The 19,435-nt window shown below is 47.0% G+C and overlaps 1 protein-coding gene across 28 annotated transcripts in view; it reads right to left on the reverse strand.

Annotated features, from left to right (window-relative positions):
* The window catches only part of LOC114200901 (ATP-dependent DNA helicase Q1-like), a 136,908-nt gene extending 125,936 nt beyond the window's left edge, over positions 1-10,972 (reverse strand). For 15 of the 28 annotated variants that reach the window (XR_015768833.1, XR_015768834.1, XM_088025973.1 and 12 more), the window contains exon 1: positions 10,884-10,971. The gene's annotated coding sequence lies outside the window, so the exon portion shown is untranslated. Of the gene's footprint in view, positions 1-3,639; positions 3,735-10,213; positions 10,346-10,883 lie in introns of all 28 variants that reach the window. The other 13 variants (XM_088025964.1, XM_088025944.1, XM_088025961.1 and 10 more) reach the window with 9 other exon arrangements.
* Positions 10,973-19,435: the final 8,463 nt, after the last annotated feature.

Raw genomic sequence — 19,435 nt, forward strand, 5'->3', positions numbered from 1 at the left:
GACCGGGGAGACGGGAGTGACAGCTTTTCTCTGGGGGAGGACTGAGGAGCGGGGCCCCGAGTTCTCTGCTCCTCCGGGGCACGGATTGGGAGGCTGCCATTTTCACTCTCGTCCTCCAAAGCTGTACCGAGAGCTTGCAGAGAACAAAAGCTCCCGAGAGCAAACCCGAGCAGCTTGCTTAGCCCGGACGGACAAGGGCGGGGCAATTCCGCCTCCGCAAAGACATTTGGGAACCACAGCAACAGGCCCCTCCCCCAGAAGATCAGCAAGAACAGCCAGCCAAGACCAAGTTTGCTGATCAATGAGAACGGCAGAACGCCAGCGCTAGGGGAATACTGCACATAGACTTCATGGCTTTTTTTCCCATGATTCTTTAGTCTTTCAAAGTTAATTTTTTTAATTTTCTTTTTCTTTTTTTTTGAAATTTTCTTTTTCCCTTTTTCAACATCTTATCAATCCCTTCTTTAAAAATATTTTTTATTTTTCAATTTTAGTGTCATATTCTATCCCTTCATTGTAGTTAACCTTATTTTTGATATATATACTTCTCTCCTTAAAATTTTGGGATACAGTTTCTTCTAACAGACCAAAATATACCCTAAATCTCTAGTGTATGGCTTTGTTCTAGTCTCCTGCCTGATCACATTCTCTCCCTTTTTTTTTAAATTTCTCTTCTTTCTTTTTTCAACCAACTTCTTTTCTTATCAATTCCTTTTGTAAAATCTCTTATAATTTTCATCTTTACAATCATATTCCATCCCTTCAATGTATTTACCCATATTTTTGTACATATATAAGTTTTTCTTTCTTTAAAATTTTGGGAGGCACTTTCTTTTAACAGACCAAAATGCACCCAAAATCTAGTGTGTGGCACTGATCTATTCACCAGCCTGATCATATTTGATCATTTTTTTTTCTTTCTTTCCCTTTCTTCCCCCCACCCCCCCAGTTTCAGGTCTCATCTGATTTGTTTGGTGTATATTTTTGGGGGGTCATTGTTACCCTGTTAGCATTTTGTTCTCTCATTCATCTATTCTGCTCTGGACAAATGACAAGACGGAAAAACTCACCTCAAAAAAAAGAACAAGAGGCAGTACTAACTGCCAGGGACCTAATCAATACAGACAGTAGTATGATGTCGGAACTAGAGTTCAGAATGATGATTTTAAAGATACTAGCTGGGCTTGAAAAAAGCATGGAAGATACTAGAGAAACCCTTTCTGGAGAAATAAAGGAACTAAAATCTAACCAAGTCGAAATCAAAAAGGCTATTCATGAAGTGCAGTCAAAAATGGAGGCTCCAACAGCTAGGATAAATGAGGCAGAAGAGAGAATTAGTGATATAGAAGACCAAATGGTGGAAAATAAAGAAGCTGAGAAAAAGAGAGATAAACAACTGCTGGATCACAAGGGCAGAACTCGAGAGATAAGTGATACCATAAGATGAAACAATATTAGAATAATTGGGATCCCAGAAGAAGAAGAAAGAGAGGGGCAGAAGGTATATTGGAGCAAATTATAGCAGAGAACTTCCCTAATTTGGGGAAGGACACAGACATCAAACTCCAGGAGGCACAGAGAACCCCCCTCAAAATCAATAAAAATGGGTCAACACCCCCGACATCTAATAGTAAAATTTACGAGTCTCAGAGACAAAGAGAAAATCCTGAAAGCAGCTCAGGAGAAGAGGTCTGTAACCTACAATGGTAGAAACATTAGATTGGCAACAGACCTATCCACAGAGACCTGGCAGGCCAGAAATGACTGACATGATATATTCAGAGCACTAAACGAGAAAAATATGTAGCCAAGAATACTATATCCAGCCAGGCTGTCACTGAAACTAGAAGGAGAGATAAAAAACTTACAGAACAAACAAAAACTAAAAGAATTTGCAAACACAAAACCAGCCCTACAAGAAATATTGAAACGGGTCCTCTAAGCAAAGAGAGAGCCTAAAAGTAACATAGACCAGAAAGGAACACAGACAATATACAGTAACAGTCACCTTACAGGCAATACAATGGCACTAAATTCATACCTTTCAATAGTTACCCAGAATGTAAATGGGCTAAATGCCCCAATTAAAGACATAGGCTATCAGATTGGATAAAAAAACAATACCCATTGATATGCTGTCTGCAAGAGACTCATTTTACATGCAAAGACACCTCCAGATTGAAAGTGAGGGGGTGGAAAATCATTTACCATGCTAATGGACATCAAAAGAAAGCTAGGGTGGCAATCCTTATATCAGACGAATTAGATTTTAAGCCACAGACTATAAGAGATGAGGAAGGACACTCTATCATACTTAAAGGGTCTATCCAACAAGAAGATCTAACAATTGTAAATATCTATGCCCCTAACATGGGAGCAGCCAAGTATATAAGCCAATTAATAACAAAATCAAAGAAACACATCAGCAACAATACAATAATAGTAGGGGACTTTAACACCCCCTCACTGAAATGGACAGATCATCTAAGCAAAAGATCAACAAGGAAATAAAGACTTTAAATGACACACTGGACCAAATGGACTTCACAGATATATTCAGAACATTCCATCCCAAAGCAACAGAATACACATTCTTCTCTAGTGCCCATGGAACACTCTCCAGAAGAGATCACATCCTAGGTCACAAATCAGGTCTCAATTGGTACCAAAAGATGGGGATCATTCCCTGCATATTTTCAGACCACAATGCTTTGAAACTAGAACTCAATCACAAGAGGAAATTCGGAAAGAACTCAAATACAAGGAGGCTATAGAGCATCCTACTAAAGAATGAATGGGTCAACCAGGAAATTAAAGAATTAAAAAAATTCATGGAAAACAATGAAAATGAAAACACAACTGTTCAAAATCTTTGGGATACAGCAAAGGCAGTCCTAAGAGGAAAGTATATAGCAATACAAGCCTTTCTCAAGAAACAAGAAAGCTCTCAAATACACAACCTAATCCTACACCTAAAGGAACTGGAGAAAGAAGAGCAAATAAAGTCTAAACCCAGCAGGAGAAGAGAAATAATAAAGATCAGAGCAGAAATCAATGAAATAGAAACCAAAAGAACAGTAGAACAGATCAATGAAACTAGGAGCTGGTTCTTTGAAAGAATAAGAATGATGAAACCCTAGCCAGACTTATCAAAAAGAAAAGAGAAATGACCCAAATAAATAAAACCATGAATGAAAGAGGAGAGATCACAACCAACACCAAAGAAATACTAACAATTATAAAAACATACTATGAGCAATACTATGCCAGCAAATTAGATAATCTGGAAGAAATGGATGCATTCCTAGGGATGTATCAACTACCAAAACTGAACCAGGAAGAACTAGAAAACCCGAACAGACCTATAACCACTAAGGACATTGAAGCAGTCATCAAAAATCTCCCAACAAACAAGAGCCCAGGGCCAGATGGCTTCCCAGGGGAATTCTACCAAACATTTCAAGAAGAATTAATACCTATTCCTCTGAAACTGTTCCAGAAAATAGAAATGGAAGGAAAACTTCCAAACTCATTTTATGAGGCCAGCATTACCTTGATCCCCAAATCGGACAACAACCTCGTCAAAAAGGAGGATTACAGACCAATATTCCTGATGAACATGGATGCAAAAATTCTCACCAAAATCCTAGCCGATAGGATCCAACAGTACATTAAAAGGATTATTCACCACGACCAAGTGGATTTATTCCTGGGCTGCAAGGTTGGTTGAACATCTGCAAATCAATCAATGTGATACAATACATTAATAAAAGAAAGAACAAGAACCATATGATCCTCTCAATAGATGCAGAAAAAGCATTTGACAAAGTACAGCATCCTTTCTTGATTAAAACTCTTCAGAGTGTAGGGATAGAGGGTACATACCTCAATATCATAAAATATCTATGAAAAACCCACAGTGAATATCATTCTCAATGGGGAAAAACTGAGAGCTTTCCCCCTAAGGTCAGGAACATAGCAGGGATGTCCACTATCACCACTGCTATTCAACATAGTATTAGAAGTCCTACCCACAGCAATCAGACAACAAAAAGAAATAAAAGTCATCTGAATTGGCAAAGAAGAAGTCAAACTCTCACTCTTTGCAGATGATATGATACTTTATGTGGAAAACCCAAAAGACTCCAACCCAAAACTGCTAGAACTCATACAGGAATTCTGTAAAGTGGCAGGATATAAAAATCAATGCACAGAAATCAGTGGCATTTTTATACACCACCACCAAGACAGAAGAAAGAGAAATTAAGGTGTCGATCCCATTTACAACTGCACCCAAAACCATAAGATACCTAGGAATAAATCTAACCAAAGAGGCAAAGAATCTGTACTCAGAAACCTATGAAATACTCATGAAAGAAATTGAGGAAGATACAAAGAAATGGAAAAATGTTCCATGCTCATGGATTGGAAGAACAAATATTGTGAAGATGTCAATGCTACCTAGAGCAATCTACGCATTTAATGCAATCCCTATCAAAATACCATCCACTTTTTTTCAAAGAAATGGAACAAATAGTTCTAAAATTTGTATGGAACCAGAAAAGACCCAAATAGCCAGAGGAATGTTGAAAAAGAAAACCAAAGTTGGTGGCATCACAATTCCAGACTTCCAGCTCTATTCCAAAGCTGTCATCATCAAGACAGTATGGTACTGGCACAAAAACAGACACATAGATCAATGGAACAGAATAGAGAGCCCAGAAATGGACCCTCAACTCTATGGTCAACTAATCTTCGACAAAGCAGGAAAGAATGTCCAAGGGAAAGAAGACAGTCTCTTCAACAAAGGGTGTTGTGAAAATTGGACAGCCACATGAAGAAGAATGAAACTGGACCACTTCCTTACAAAATAGACTCAAAATGGATGAAAAACCTAAATGTGAGACAGGAGTCCATCAAGATCCTAGAGGAGAACACAGGCAGCAACCTCTTCGACCTCAGCCGTAGCAACTTCTTCCTAGAAACATCACCAAAGGCAAGGGAAGCAAAGGCAAAAATGAAGTATTGGGACTTCATCAAGAAAAAAGCTTTTGCACGGCAAAGGAAACAGTCAACAAAACCAAAAGACAACTGACAGAATGGAAGAAGATATTTGCAAATGACATAGCAGATAAAGGGCTAGTATCCAAAATGTATAAAGAACTTATCAAACTTGGGGCGCCTGGGTGGCTCAGTTGGTTAAGCGACTGCCTTCGGCTCAGGTCATGATCCTGGAGTCCCTGGATCGAGTCCCGCGTCGGGCTCCCTGCTCGGCAGGGAGTCTGCTCCTCCCTCTGACCCTAACCCCTCTCACGTGCTCTCTTTCATTCTCTCTGTCTCAAACAGATAAATAAAATTTTTTTAAAAAAAAAAAGAACTTATCAAACTCAACACCCAAAGAACAAATGATCCAATCAAGAAATGGGCAGAAGACATGAATGGACATTTTTCCAAAGAAGACATCCAAATGGCCAACAGACACATGAAAAAGTGCTCAACATCGCTTGGCATCAGGGAAATCCAAATCAAAACCTCAGGGAGATACCCCCTCACATCAGTCAGAATGGCTAAAATTAACAAGTTAGGAAATGACAGATGCTGGCAAGGATGCGGAGAAAGGGGAACCCTCCTACACTGTTGTTGGTAATGCAAGCTAGTGCAGCCACTCTGGAAAAGAGTATGGAGGTTCCTCAAAAAGTTGAAAATAGAGCTACCCTATGACCCAGCAATTGCACTACTGGGTATTTACCCCAAAGATACAAATGTAGTGATCCAAAGGGGTATGTGCACCCCGATGTTTATAGCAGCAATGTCCACAATAGCCAAACTATGGGAAGAGCCAAGATGTCCATCGACAGATGAATGGATAAAGAAGATGTGGTATATATATACAATGGGATATTGTGCAGCCATAAAAAAACCGAAATCTTGCCATTTGCAATGACATGGATGGAACTAGCAGGTATTATGCTCAGCGAAATAAGTCAATCAGAGAAAGACATGTATCATATGATCTCACTGATATGAGGAATTCTTAATCTCAGGAAATAAACTGAGGGTTGCTGGAGTGGTGGGGGTGGGAGGGATGGGGTGGCTGGGTGATAGACACTGGGGAGGGTATGTGCTATGGTGAGCGCTGTGAATTGTGTAAGACTGTTGAATCACAGATCTGTACCTCGGAAACAAATAATGCATTTTATGTTAAAAAAAAAAAAAAAGAAGAAGATAGTCGGAAGGGAAAAATGAAGGGGGGCGGAATTGGAGGGGGAGACAAACCATGAGAGACTATGGACTCTGAGAAACAAACCGAGGGTTCTAGAGGGGAGGGGGGGTGGGGGGATGGGTTAGCCTGGTGATGGGTATTAAAGAGGGCACGTTCTGCGTGGAGCACTGGGTGTTATGCACAAACGATGAATCATGGAACACTACATCAAAAACTAATGATGGGGACGCCTGGGTGGCTCAGTTGGTTAAGCGGCTGCCTTCGGCCCGAGTCATGATCCCAGGGTCCTGGGATCGAGTCCCACATCGGGCTCCTTGCTCAGCAGGGAGCCTGCTTCTCCCTCTCTCTCCCTCTGCTTGTGCTCTCTCTGTCAAATAAATAAAAAAAAAATTAATGATGTATGGTGATTAACATAACATAAAAAAAAATTCCAGAGAATGAAATCTCTGGACTCAAACAAACCAGTAGCTCCCAAACATACAAGTATAAAGCTTTTTGGATAGCTGAGGTTCCTTAGGGTTTCTGAAGCCCTAACTCAAGCATCCCTGCAAATCAGGTAGAGGGCAGTCATGAATACAAGAGTAGAGGCTTTGCGTTCAGGACGAGAGCTTGAAATAATAGTAAGTGTAGTGCATGTGTACACCAACACTTTCAAAGTCAAAACAGTTTAGAATACATACGAAAAGGTAAACAGAGTGAAAGCCACCTGATTGCTGGGGTCGAGCTCATATCTAAGGGTAGAAAAATTTAGTTAACACAACTAAATGAAGAATGGGATGTTCCCATTTTCTCTTTCTCTTTCTGCCTTCTCTAGAATGCTGTTCCCAATCATGGTCGTTCATTTATTCATTCAACAAATATACTGGTCCCCCAATTTTTTTTATATAAAAAATTATTCACTGTTTATTTGAAATTCAAATTAATTGGGCAAATCAATTACACTATCTGACAACCCTACCCAGTACAGGCATGACTTTCTGGAGGGCATTTTAGTATTTTTTTTTAAATTTTTATCTAATTTTATTTAAATTCAATTAACTAACATATAGTGTATCATTACTTTCAGATGTAGAGTTCAGTTATTCATAAGTTTCATATAACACCCTGTGCCCTCTTTAATTCCCATCCTGTGGGCATTAAACCTAGTGAAATTACATCCTGTGCCCTCTTTAATGCCCATCACCTAGTTATCCCATCCCCCCACCCACCTCCCCTCCAGCAACCCTCAGCTGGTCCCCGAATATTAAGCATTGTGGATAAAGCAAAGAAAACACAAACATCCCTCCACTCAAGTTGGTTACATTCCTGTGGTAGGAAGCAAAAACTAAACAAGTAATAAAAATATATATCGTATTGGGTTTGCAATCAATGCTATAGAGAAAGGGAAAGTAAGAAAAGGTTAGGATGTGCTCAGAGTGGGTTTTGTGATTTTAAAATGGGGGGTTCAAGACAGCCTCTTCTTCACACTGTTGTGCAGCCATCACCACCATCCATCTCCAGAATTTGTTCATCTTCCTCAGCTGAAACTCTGTACCCATTAAACAGTAGCTCCCCATTGTTCCCTCCTGCAGCCTCTGGCAACCACCATTCTACTTTCTGTCTCTCTGAATTGACTAATCGAGGTACCCCTACATGGAGTCATGCAATATTGTCCTTTTGTGACCAACTTATTTCATTTAGCATAATGTCTTCAAGGTTCAATCCATGTTGTAGCATGTGTCAGAATGTCCTTCCTCTTTAAGGCTGAATAATATTCTGTTGTATGTATATTCCACATCTTGCTCCATTCATACACTGAGGGCCATGCTGGTTGTTTCACCTATTAGCTGTTGTGAACAATGCTGTTATGAATATGGGTGTACAAACGTCTTTTTGAGTCTCTGCTTTCACTTCATTGGGATATATATACCCAGAAGTGGGATCACTGGATCATAGAGTAGTTGTATGTAATTTTTTAAGACATCCCCATATTGTTTTCCACAACAGCTGCCCCATTTTACATTCCCACCAGCAATGCACAAGTGTCCCAATTTCTCCACATCCTCACCAACACTCGTGATCCTCTGCTTTTTAATAGCAGCCATCCTACTGTGTGTGAAGTGGTACTTGACTATTTTTGAGGAGTAACAAGGAAGCCTGTGGGGGCAGGACACAGTCACTGAGGGGGAAGCAGTAGGGGATGAGATCAGAGAGAAATCTGGAAGACAGATTTTTCACATATGGCCTGAGCATCACTGTGAGGACTTTGGCTGTTGCTCTGGGTGTGATGGAAACCCTATAAATACTGAGAGTTTCACATGTTGCCTACCGATTTTCATGTTCTGTGAACTAATTATTGGTCTCTCAAACTAAGGAAAAGCCTCCTCCAGAGTTTGAAAACATGGCATGGAGACAGGTTTTGCAGGTTCTCAAGAGATGTCTAGTGTATCTGACAACCAGTAAGGGCTGAACAAACTGAGTTCTTGTATCTGCCTCCCTCTCTAGATGCCAAGGAAGAGATGCCATACAGCCACCCATCGGGAGTGACATGATAGATTGCTTTCACTGAAGCTGTTCATTTTCTGGATTAACCCTAGGCAGAACTGGATCACTTAAAATTTAAACAAAAGTCATTTTAGTATCATTCACTATTTTGGTTATTCCCACCATTGTTGTGGATAATCAAGAACTGACCTGGAGATAAAGGGCACAGTTCTGGAACCTCATGAAATTAAGGACTGCAAAGACAGATTAGGGTAGAATGTCAGAATGGGGAAGGAACCATGAGAATCAGGCAATCATAAGCCTTATTACTAAGCGCAACCAAGACTTGAACTTGTCTGTGCTCATTAGACCAAGAGGAAACACAGCCACCTCTTCTAACTCACCTACCTACCCTACCACCCCCACCCCCTGCACTACCACTCCCAAATTCCATCCCAGTCTGGCAGAGGCTGAATTTCAAGTCACTAAAATGCAACTAGATGCAGACTAACATATACCGTACCAACTGTATGTAGATCAAATCCATTTACCCAAATGCAGACAAAAATCTAGGTAGATGTAGAAAAAAATATTTGCTTCCTTCCCACAATACCTATGGAGTCCCTGCTACGTGCAGACACCACACTAGTATCATTGTACTATTATTTGGATAAACAATCATACACCAGAGCTTCTGTAGAGGCTGTATAAAGTCCATGTTATCTAGTATCATTCTGGGATGGTTGTGAACAAGGTGACTTTTCTTAGTCCCTCTAAGATAACTGCAGAGAAGACAGTTAAATGCAATGTTCCTCATTCATGATTTGATACACTTACAGGTTTAGTTTCAGTCAGAATCCACTTTTGGAAATTCTTAACATTTCTATCACACCAAAACAAGATGATCTAACTGGCAAATGAGAAATGTCTGAGCTTCTGCTTCTACTCCTAGACTTGTTCTTTCTAATCCCCATTCTGCTTTGTAATTTCTGTGACAATAAAAGAAAAAAGGGAGAAGAATAAACCAAAAGAATATAATCCAAAATTCATAGTTATCAATTTGGGATGTACTTGGTGACAGAAATTGGCCTTTCCACATGATTTTGCATACATTAACATTAAAATGAACCTGCCTTCTGGAAGCACATAATACATATTAATTGATAATGGAGAGAAGTAGCCCAAGAACTGCTAGAGGGCAAGAGAAAGACAACCTAGAAATCAACATTTGCCACATATTATGCATGGGTAAGTGTTGTCTGGACTTCAGGCATTGGGATGCTGCCCACAGTGTACATGGCTGTGCGGAGCAGGGAAAGGGGGAGAACATTTTAAGATTCTCTAGGCTTTTAAAAAAGAGTTGCAGACACGTTTTCTGATAACAGCAAACTCCCTCCTGGAGACCCAGTATTTTAAAGGCCACTAGGCAGCCACACCCCAGGGAAACTTGGTAATCAGCCTGACCAGGCCTATAATCCACCCCCACCACACCTTTTTTTAAATTAGATAAGAAAGGCAGGGAGATACCTTCAGCAGCTGTAAAAATTGATACCTAGCTCCTTGAGCATGGAAGAGATCCCCTGAAGTCCTCTCTGGTGTTGGGGGACCACCTTATGAAACTGGAGCTGCTATTCAGCAAAGTGCACACCAATGTCCTCCCTAAGAAGATATGACACAGAGACTTTCAGAATCTCCAGTGAGAGGGTGTGGCAAAACATGAAGGAAGCAACAGAGTCAGATGAAAGAATCTTAACTGATTCAAAGAACATGTCTAAGCATACTATGTGGTAGGCCATGTGCGAAAGACAAAGATGAAGAAAGCAAGCTCTGCACCAGGTCAGAAAGGAAAGGCCAGGAATAGGGCAGGGCAAAGAGCTAAGGACCCTGGAGGAGAAGCACCAAGAAATATCCTCCCCTAACTTATATGTTCTTTAACAGAGCTAAGAACGTTTCTGGTCTGGAGGAGAACAGAGTGTAGACCTCTACATCACTCTGACCCCAGCAAACCTACCTGCCCTCCCTAAACTCATATAAGGCCTCTGGTCTGCACCCCCCAATCCAAAGTCTAGCCACGAAATACCCTCTGCTAAAACCCCACAGGGGTTCTAGAGCCGGTGGCATTCCAAGCCCAGGCTTCTTCCTCTCTGGCTCGGTCTCAGTTTTTTTGCCAACTCTATAAAAATGAGAAGTCACTTACCGATGGATGGGCTTTTTTGGCCTCAGAGGAGAGAGATCTGAGAAGAAAGTGCAAGCCAAACCCAGAGACTGGGAAAGGATTGGCCAAGCCAAGTCAGGACTTGAGTGGAGTTTAGCAGAGGCAGCAGGAGGAGGGGCACTCAGGGAGGCGGAGCCTCTGGGAGGCGTGGCTTCGGGGAGGCCATGGCTTTGGGAACAGTGGGAAAGTGTTAAGAAGATGGCATAGCCAGAATCCAGGAGAAAAGCCAGAGGTAGGCAATGCAAGACTAGTGGGGCCCTGTCTGGGTGAGGTGGTTGACTGAGGGCTTAAATGGGACTTCGCTGGAGACTTTGTTGACAGGAAGATGTGAACTTAGAGGTAAACAAGCTTTCCAAGGTCCTGGGTATAGAGGAGGTCCTGGCTGGAAGGAGGAGAGTGTAGGGAGCCCGGTAGAGCACAGCCTGTGGAGGTTTGGAGGTCAGTCTCAGACCCCGCTAAAGAGCCCAGTCAGAAGTGAGTTTCTTTCCTTCTTTTCTTTTCTTTTCTTTCTTTTCTTTCTTTTTTTCCTTTCCTTTCCTTTCCTTTCCTTTCCTTTCCTTTCCTTTCCTTTCCTTTCCTTTCCTTTCCTTTGAGAAAGAAAGAGTGTGAGCAGGGAGAGGTGCAGAGGGGGAGAGAGAGAGAGAATCCATGGAGCCTGATGTGGGGCTCAATCTCACAGCCCTGAGATCATGACCTGAGCCAATAATCATGAGTCTGACACTTAACTGACTAAGCCACCCAGGTGACCCTCAGGAGTTCTTTAAACAAGGGTAGAAGCACACCCTCCCCAGCTGCCTCTCCCGGAATCTCCGACCAGGTTCTTCTACCACCACCATCCATCCCTTTCCCCTCATTCATGTTTCCTCCCACTCCAGGAATAAAATGAAAAGGCCTAAGTCTTAGCTTCACCTAAGGGATTTCCTGAGACCATCATTCAGTGTTCATAGCATATTCTAATTGAATGTGCATTGAGCCCTGTGCTGGAGGAAGTAAAGGAAAATATATAGTTTCTGCATAGAGAGCTTCTTGCTCTGGACATAAAAACATAGGGCTTCCAAGCCTTTGAAACAGTGACCAAAGGAAGGTGCTTCAGTCTTCCCAGAACATTAACCTGCAGAGGCAAGACTTCTCAGAGCTGGAAAAGGTGGGGTTTACTTAGAGACAGAGGGCTGAATGTACAAGTGATGGGCCCAGGAAGCCATGGGTCTCAAGGAAAAGGGGTACCACTGCCTCTACTAGATAGTGCTGAGATTTCTCTAAACCCTAAATTAGGTTCCACAAAGACTGGGGTGGAGGTGGAGGGAGGGGAGAGAAGGGTAGCAGTAGGTCCCTAAAGGGACAGAGTCTGTAAGAATGATTCAAAAAGAGAGCATTGAACTTGGAGCAGAAAGAATTGCTCCAGATCTCAGGAAGAACTTCCAACTGAGGAAAACCTGCAAATCCCATTGACCCTGCCCTAACACATCTCCAGTATGCATGGGCCAAGGGCACTAATTGAGCACCTGCTGTGTCCCAGGTGCGATGCTGGGTAGGGGATGAGTGGCGCAGCCAAGAGTACAGAGCCAGAATTCCTAGAGGCAGAGGAGACAGGCAGGATTGGCAGGATGATTGTCGTGATAGAACAGGAGGGGAAGGACATCTGGGTGTTTGATTTGTGTCTGTTCCAACTGTCCTAGGCTGTCTTCCCTTGTCTCAAGCTGGGATTGTCCCAGATGTGGGGCAATCTGTGGGACAACCCAGCAAGAAGGGCAGGTGCAGGGGAAGGTCTGTCTGTCCCTGCATCTAGGCCCCAGAGCAATGTCTTCCCCTTTCTCCCTGTGCTACTCACTGCCTGTTGGGTAGAGGGTGGGAGGCTGAGGAATATACCAGGGCCCCCAGTCACCAGGTGAGGAAAAGAACTGGCCCAGGGCTGGGGGCGTGCAGAGGACACAGAGTTAGGACCATAAGTTTCTCATGGAAGAGGGGTACCGATGGGGGGAACTGAGGGTTCTGGCCCATCCGAGTGATTTCTCCTGAGGTATCTGAACCTTGAGGGGTGGGATGAGGGAGGAGGGGAGGAGGCAGAGGTGTGAGCCAGAGACAGGGGAAGAGGCTGAGAGACACAGAGATAAGAGAAGCAGGGAGAGAGCTGGGAGGGAGGGCAGAGAGGGACCAGGGATGGGGGAGGCAGCACAGGAGACAGACAGGAGATGCAGGGATGGGAGAGACACTGAAAGGCTCCCAGGGTGAGACTCAGGCAGATGTGATGGGAAGAGAGACCCTCAGACACTGAGGGAGGGACAGCCAGAAGGGAGAGCTGAGGGCAGACCCAGTCCTGGGACACCTCAGACCACAGAATATCTGGACTCAGAGAGACAGACAGGCCCACAGACAGACAGATGTGCTGACAGAGATGAAGGTGAAGGAGGCCAAGATGGAAGGAAGAAGCCAGGGCTGCAGGGAGGAGGGGAAGGGAGCAGACAGAGAGAGAGAGAAGGAGGCAGGTGTGCAGCAGGAGGGGGAGCCAGGCCAGGGAGGGGGCTGCATATTGGCTCCAGGAGCCTCTTCCCTCTCACCTGGCTCCTGCTGAGCCCGGCCCCTCTCAGGAGCTGCAGCTGCTCGATGGGCCCAGAAAGCTGAGAGGGCGAGGCTGCTGCCAGGGCTGCCCCAGGCTCCCTCCCAGTGCCCACCTGGGGGTCCCTCCCAGTGCCCACCCGGGTCCCAGAAGCCCCACATGGATATGGACACCGCCTCCCCTCCCCTCCCCCCGCAATGCTGCCATCACAGGAGGCCTGAGCTCAGCCCTGATTTCTCAGAGGTCACGCGGCCTGGCAGACCCAGTGCAGGGGAGTGGGGGCCAAGGAGAAAGAGAAACTGAGGCAGTCAGGCAAGGGGGGCTGACGAGGTCTGGAGAAGGTGCTGGGACAGACTGGTTAGGGATCCCATGGAGGAGAGGGAGGAGAGGTTCAGGCCTGGGACTGGGTCTGCATTGAGAGCTGAAGAAGCACCACTCACAGTATGAACAAAATAAACTACTAGTGACTGTCCATTCATTTGGGGTCGATGGTATAGACACATTCTGAGCAGTCACGATCAATGCCTTCAAGCAGCTCCTCACTAAAGGGCCCCCACAAATACACATATGAGACCCACAAAAGGAGAAACTGAGGCAGAGAATAGAGACCTTGAGGCCAGTGTACATGCTTGAATCTAGGTTTTAAGGGCCCAGATATGAAGCAACCAGCCAAGTGTGTGAAGATCTAAGACAGCATGGCAAGCTGGACCTTGCCTTTCTCCCCAGGCTTTCTTGGGGCTCTGCAAAGACCAGTTCCCCCAGCTCCTGTCAGGGCCAGAGGAGACCCTAAGAACATTAACTCAAGCAATGTAAAGGGAAATAGTTGTGCCCAACCCCTTCCCTGCAGCCACACTTGAAGGTCCAGGAGGCCAGATGTCTGGTGACAGCTAGAGTCCAAGGAGTCTCTGTAATAGGAGGAGGGATGGTGGAAGGAGAACCTTCCAGAGAAATCCTGCAGAGAAGACCAGGGAGCAAAACCCACCAGTTTCATCCCACTCCCGTGGACACTTAGAAGTGTAATAAGGTTCAGAATGGACAGGGTTACCATGTGATTAAAGCCAGGAGTTGGCAATTACATTTCTCCTCCTCTTTGAACACTTTACCCTCCCAGTCTGCCATGGACACACATCTTTTAGGAACACACTGAGGCAGAACCTAGAAATTGTTAAAACTGTACACAGTTCTTTTGCATAAAATTCATTTTATCCTTAACAACAAGCTACAGAAGCAGGCACTAATATTGCTATTTTACAGGTAATGAAATTAAGGCACAGAGAGGGTAAGTAACTTGCCTCAAGTCCCAGAGCAGGTGAGGGGCAGAGCAGAGAAGCACATGACTGCACTGTGGGGCCCCTCCTGCAGGCTCTGCCCTGAGAAGCAGCCAGGCTTGGGGTCCAGGTGTGGAAGGGACAAGGTTCTCCCCAGAGAGCCAAAGACCTGCCTCCTGGGGCCCTTCTCAGCGTGTCCTGCCCAGGAGAGCTTTGCCAAGTTGAGGCCTCAGCTGGGAAGTGGGGAAGGAATACCTCACCCTGTAAAGATAAGAGGCTAAACCATATCATTTATGGCACGTCTTTGAGGTTTAAACACAGAATTCAGTCCATGAAAGGGGTGGGTGAAGGGAGAGCCTGGAGAAAGGTCTCAGAGCCTTCATTCTTCCCATGACCCTCCTTACCCCCTCCCTGTCTCGCTCTCCCTCTTTCTGTCTCCTGACCCGCAGGGGCCTCTTCCTCATCTATCCAGGCCCTGGGCGCTGTCTCCCCCCCGCAGCCATGGCTCCCTAGCCTGTGTGGTCCAGGCTCATCATCCTCACAGCCTAGGAGGTCACAGCAAGGCCAGGAGTCAGCCTCGCTCCCAGTGTCCTGCCCGCCCAGCCCAGGGTCACCGTGGAGCTACAACCCTGGACAGTTTACATTGTGGCTCCGCACCCATCAGACCCTGCCTCCTGCATCCCTCTGCCTCCCTGACACACATTCCCCAACACACACACACACACACACACACACACACACACACACACACACACACTCCCTCCTCATCTGTCTCCTGGGTTCATATTCCCTCCCCCAAGGTCATGCACTTCCTGAGAAATCTGACTTCTCTGATCCTCTCCATGTTCCTGCTCCTGCTAACCAGCTGGACATCATTCTCCTTGTCTCCTCGGAAACCTTCTAGACTTCTGTGTTTGCCTCCATCTTCCCTCCTGTGGTCAATGAGTGGGAGAAGGGCCAGTACAAGAAAGAACCAGTGCAGAAACACAGGGAGGGCCTGGAGGGAAACTGGGAGGTGGTGAGGCAAGGGAAGGTAGAAGTGAAATCTGCAGGGGGAAGCCAAGGCGGGTGTGGACAGAATAGAAGGGTGGTGACAGGGAGGAACCAGGCTACAGAGTCTAGTACGCAGGGAGGGAGTGATAGCGGGGGCATGGGGAGGAAAGATAAAGTCCAGGGGAGAGGATGGAAAGCAGGAGGGAGGGAGAGAGCCTGTGGAGGAGAGATGAGAATGAGACACAGAGGGACCCAGGGGTAGGGGCAGCTTGCACAGAGAGGGGGAGCTGGAGTCAGCCACAAAAAGGTGTGAAGGGGGAGGAAGGGACTTGGCAGAATTGGTAAAGGAGTAAAGGGGGGAGTGCGCGCGCGTGCACACACACACACACACACACAGACACACACACAGACATGCACACAGAGGACATGCTCACTTGGGCGCACACGTCTCCAGACAACTGTGCACATACACATCACTGCCTAACACATCTCAGGGCTCCCTCCAGTGGCCTCAATTCCAATGCCAGCAACTTCAGAACCCCCAGCCTGGCTCTGAACATCTGCCTCCCTCCCTGCCCCTTCCTGCTGGTTCCCCAATCCAGCTGTTTATTCCAGGCCAGCACAGCTGGCTCCTGCCTGGCTTAGGGTTGGCTCATCCTGCTTCAGAAGCAACAGAGGGGGGTTCTCTTCCTCTTCTCCTCCTCCATTCCCCGCCCTGCTGGGTTTCTCCTTCTACACCACTCATGACTCCCCTCCTCCGGGCAGCCTACCCTGATGAACTAACCAGCTCTGATTCTGAATTTGCCCTAGTCCTTTGCACTTGTGGGTCTGTGCTGGGTGAGTGTCACCGGGTTACTGTGCATATGAGTGGGCAGGGAGGGGACTGTCAGCTCCCCAAGGGCAGGACCCCTCGACCAAGTATTTCAGGCCATGCCAGGCCTCCCCCTCCAGCAACCCGTTGCTGGGAGAACTGCTACCTGGTTTTAACGAACACACAGAAAAATGACACTGGGGCTCCAGCAGCCACCAGGAATGTCCCCTTCGGTCACAGGCTGCAAGTGTCTCCTTCACAATGACCCTTCGGAGCCATGTGGGAGGAGGCGCGTCCTCCACTGTGTCTGCCCACATCCACCTGGTTTTCCACTGGAAATACTGCTTCCCCGCTGGGTCCTCACCTTCTTCTCCAGCCTCGGAGAACACGGGGCCATTCTCAACACTGAGACCCGCCCTAAAGGACACCCCTGTACCCCTGGTGAGGAGGCTCAGGAGCGGCCCTGCAGGCTGGGAAGGGATTCCCCACAAAGGAAGCCAACAGGAGCCAGCCTCCTGCAGGGGTGGCTGTCAGTGCCACTGGGAAGGTGACAGGCAGGAGGACAGACCCACTGCACTGAACACAGGAGAGAGGCACAAGGTCACCCTGAGAAGCACTCAGGACCGCCTCCCCACCTCACCCCAGGGTTGTCTGAGCCCAGCCCAGCTCTCTGGGGAGACAAGAGCCCTGCTTGCTTCCCTCCTGCCCCTGATCTGCTCCTCCACAGCTCTGCTCCCCCTGCCCCCATCTCCCTCCTGCAGTGAGAGACGCCCTCCCTCCCCCGTCTGTCCTGCACCCCTGCCTTCAGCAGTGTCCTTCCCCACTTCTGTCCCTCTCTGTCCTCTGTCCCTTTCTCTGCTCCCTTTCTCACTCTCAGCTTCTCTCCCTCTGATCTCAGTCTGGGCTCTGCCATTTCTTTCCAGGCTCAGTCTGTCTCTAACCTGCATCTTGTTTCTGTCCCCCTCCCCGCTACTGCTCAGAGCAGGGGCTGCAGAGGGAGGGGTGGGGGGGTCCCTTCAGCACCACAGGACTCTGGCCTTGTGACTAGAGCTCTGAACTGCTGGGTTCCTGACACATGGGCGCGCGCGCACACACACACACACACACACACACACACACACACACACACACACACACGAGCCTCTCCGCCCACCAGCGCCCCAGGTCCTGAGAGGCCAGCAGAGCCCTGACTCAGAGTCTGCACCCCCCTCTGCCCCCTCCACCTGCCCCTTCTCCCTGCCTCCCCGCTGCCCCCACCTCCTCCTTTCCCTCCTCTGTCTCCCTCTCCCTCCCTCTCTGTGCACACTTCTCTGGCTGTGTCCTCACCCTGGCCCCGTGTCTTTCACTCTGGGCCCATGGCTTTCCCACCCCCTGAGCTGGGTACCTCTGTTGTCCTTGAGACCCTGTCTGTCTCTGCTATCTCTGGCCTCTGGGTGTCTCTCTGTGTCTGTCTTGGATCTTTGCCTCTGCTCTCTGGAGGCTCCTCTCTCCTCTCTCCTGTCTCTGGCTCTGTCTCCCTGTCTCTCTGTTCAGCTGCCCACTGTCTGTCTCTGTTGACTCTGTGTCTTGGTCTCTTGTACTCTCTAGGAGGCTCTGACCAGCTCTGCCTTATTTTTCCCATCTGTAGTCTTGGAGTCAATTTACTGGGCATTTCTGTCCCTGTACCTCTTTCCATCTCCAATCTTCTCTGCCTCACCCTGCCCCCCATCCCAGGGTTCCAGGGTGGACTAGCACATAGGGCATGGACACATGGTGGTATTTAGCCCTCTGTGTGAAAGCCAGATGGCAGATTATGACACACTGCAGGCTTTGACTACAGCTCTCTCCTCACCCCAGAACATTCTCTGTCTCCAGATTCTGGTAGTCTCTCTGTCTGTTGTTATACTGATCAGTCAGGCCTTGAGGCTTAGCCCTGTCCTTCCCCATTCATCCATTGGGAGCCACTGGAAATTCTGGGAGGGCAATCCCGGTCCCTCTTGGCAAAGTATCTGTACTCTAGACCATCTGTAGGAAGAGGTGTGAGAACAGGAGGGAAGCCCACTGGAGATGCTTTGCCAGAGGGGTGCAGGGGTGAGCAGAACAGAAAGCATGGGAGCTCTACCTCCTCATCCTCGAAGAGAGGTGCCCAGTGGCTCCTTGCACCCCCCTCAGACAGGCACATGTGGGGCCACCAGTCCAGGGAGGAGATGCAGCAGGTCTTCAAGTACAGGAAGGGGAACAGAAAATATGTGTGTCCCTCTTTTATCCCCTCAAGGCACCTGTAACCCTTCCTTGCACATAGGAAGCTCTCCATAAAGTCAGTGGCTCCTATTTCACCAGATCTCCCAAATTAAGGACCTAAATCAGTACAACTCAATCCTTTTCGATATTCCTTCCCACCCCCACCCCCACTCCCTCACCCCCAGCCCCTCAGTGTCTGCGCCCAGGACAGTGTCCCCTGCCAAGCCTTCCCAGCACCCAGTGATCATGGGACCCCAGCTCAAGTATCAGTCATACCAACCCCTCCTCCTCCCTCATCTACCTGTTGTCCCTCCTATCACTAATGAGCACTGAGCACCAGCAGGGGAGGGCCAAGGGCAGCCTGGTGAGGGGGAAGGGATTCCAGAGCTAGAGATAAGGAGTCCTGTCAGCATCTGTCACATATGCCGTCTCCCTCCAGCATCACTGTCTCTTCCCTCCCGCCTCCTGCCAATCCATCTCCTGCTGAGGCTGATGGACTGAGCTCGGGTGCAAATTCGCAGAAGCCTAGACTCATAACGCCTGGTCTGCTCCAGACCCACTTTCCCCAGGACTGTCATACTCCTGTCGCTTTCTTTGAAAACTCCCGACGACCCTGGGAGCTGAGGTTGTAGATGGAACCCAAGGAGGAAGAGAAATTGCTCTCTCAGCTCAATATCTGCATCTCAAC

Source organism: Eumetopias jubatus, unplaced genomic scaffold (assembly GCF_037043125.1).
Source record: "Eumetopias jubatus isolate StellerSeaLion01/CBP00866 unplaced genomic scaffold, mEumJub1_p1.0 scaffold_8, whole genome shotgun sequence".
NCBI classification, from domain to species: Eukaryota; Metazoa; Chordata; class Mammalia; order Carnivora; family Otariidae; genus Eumetopias; species Eumetopias jubatus.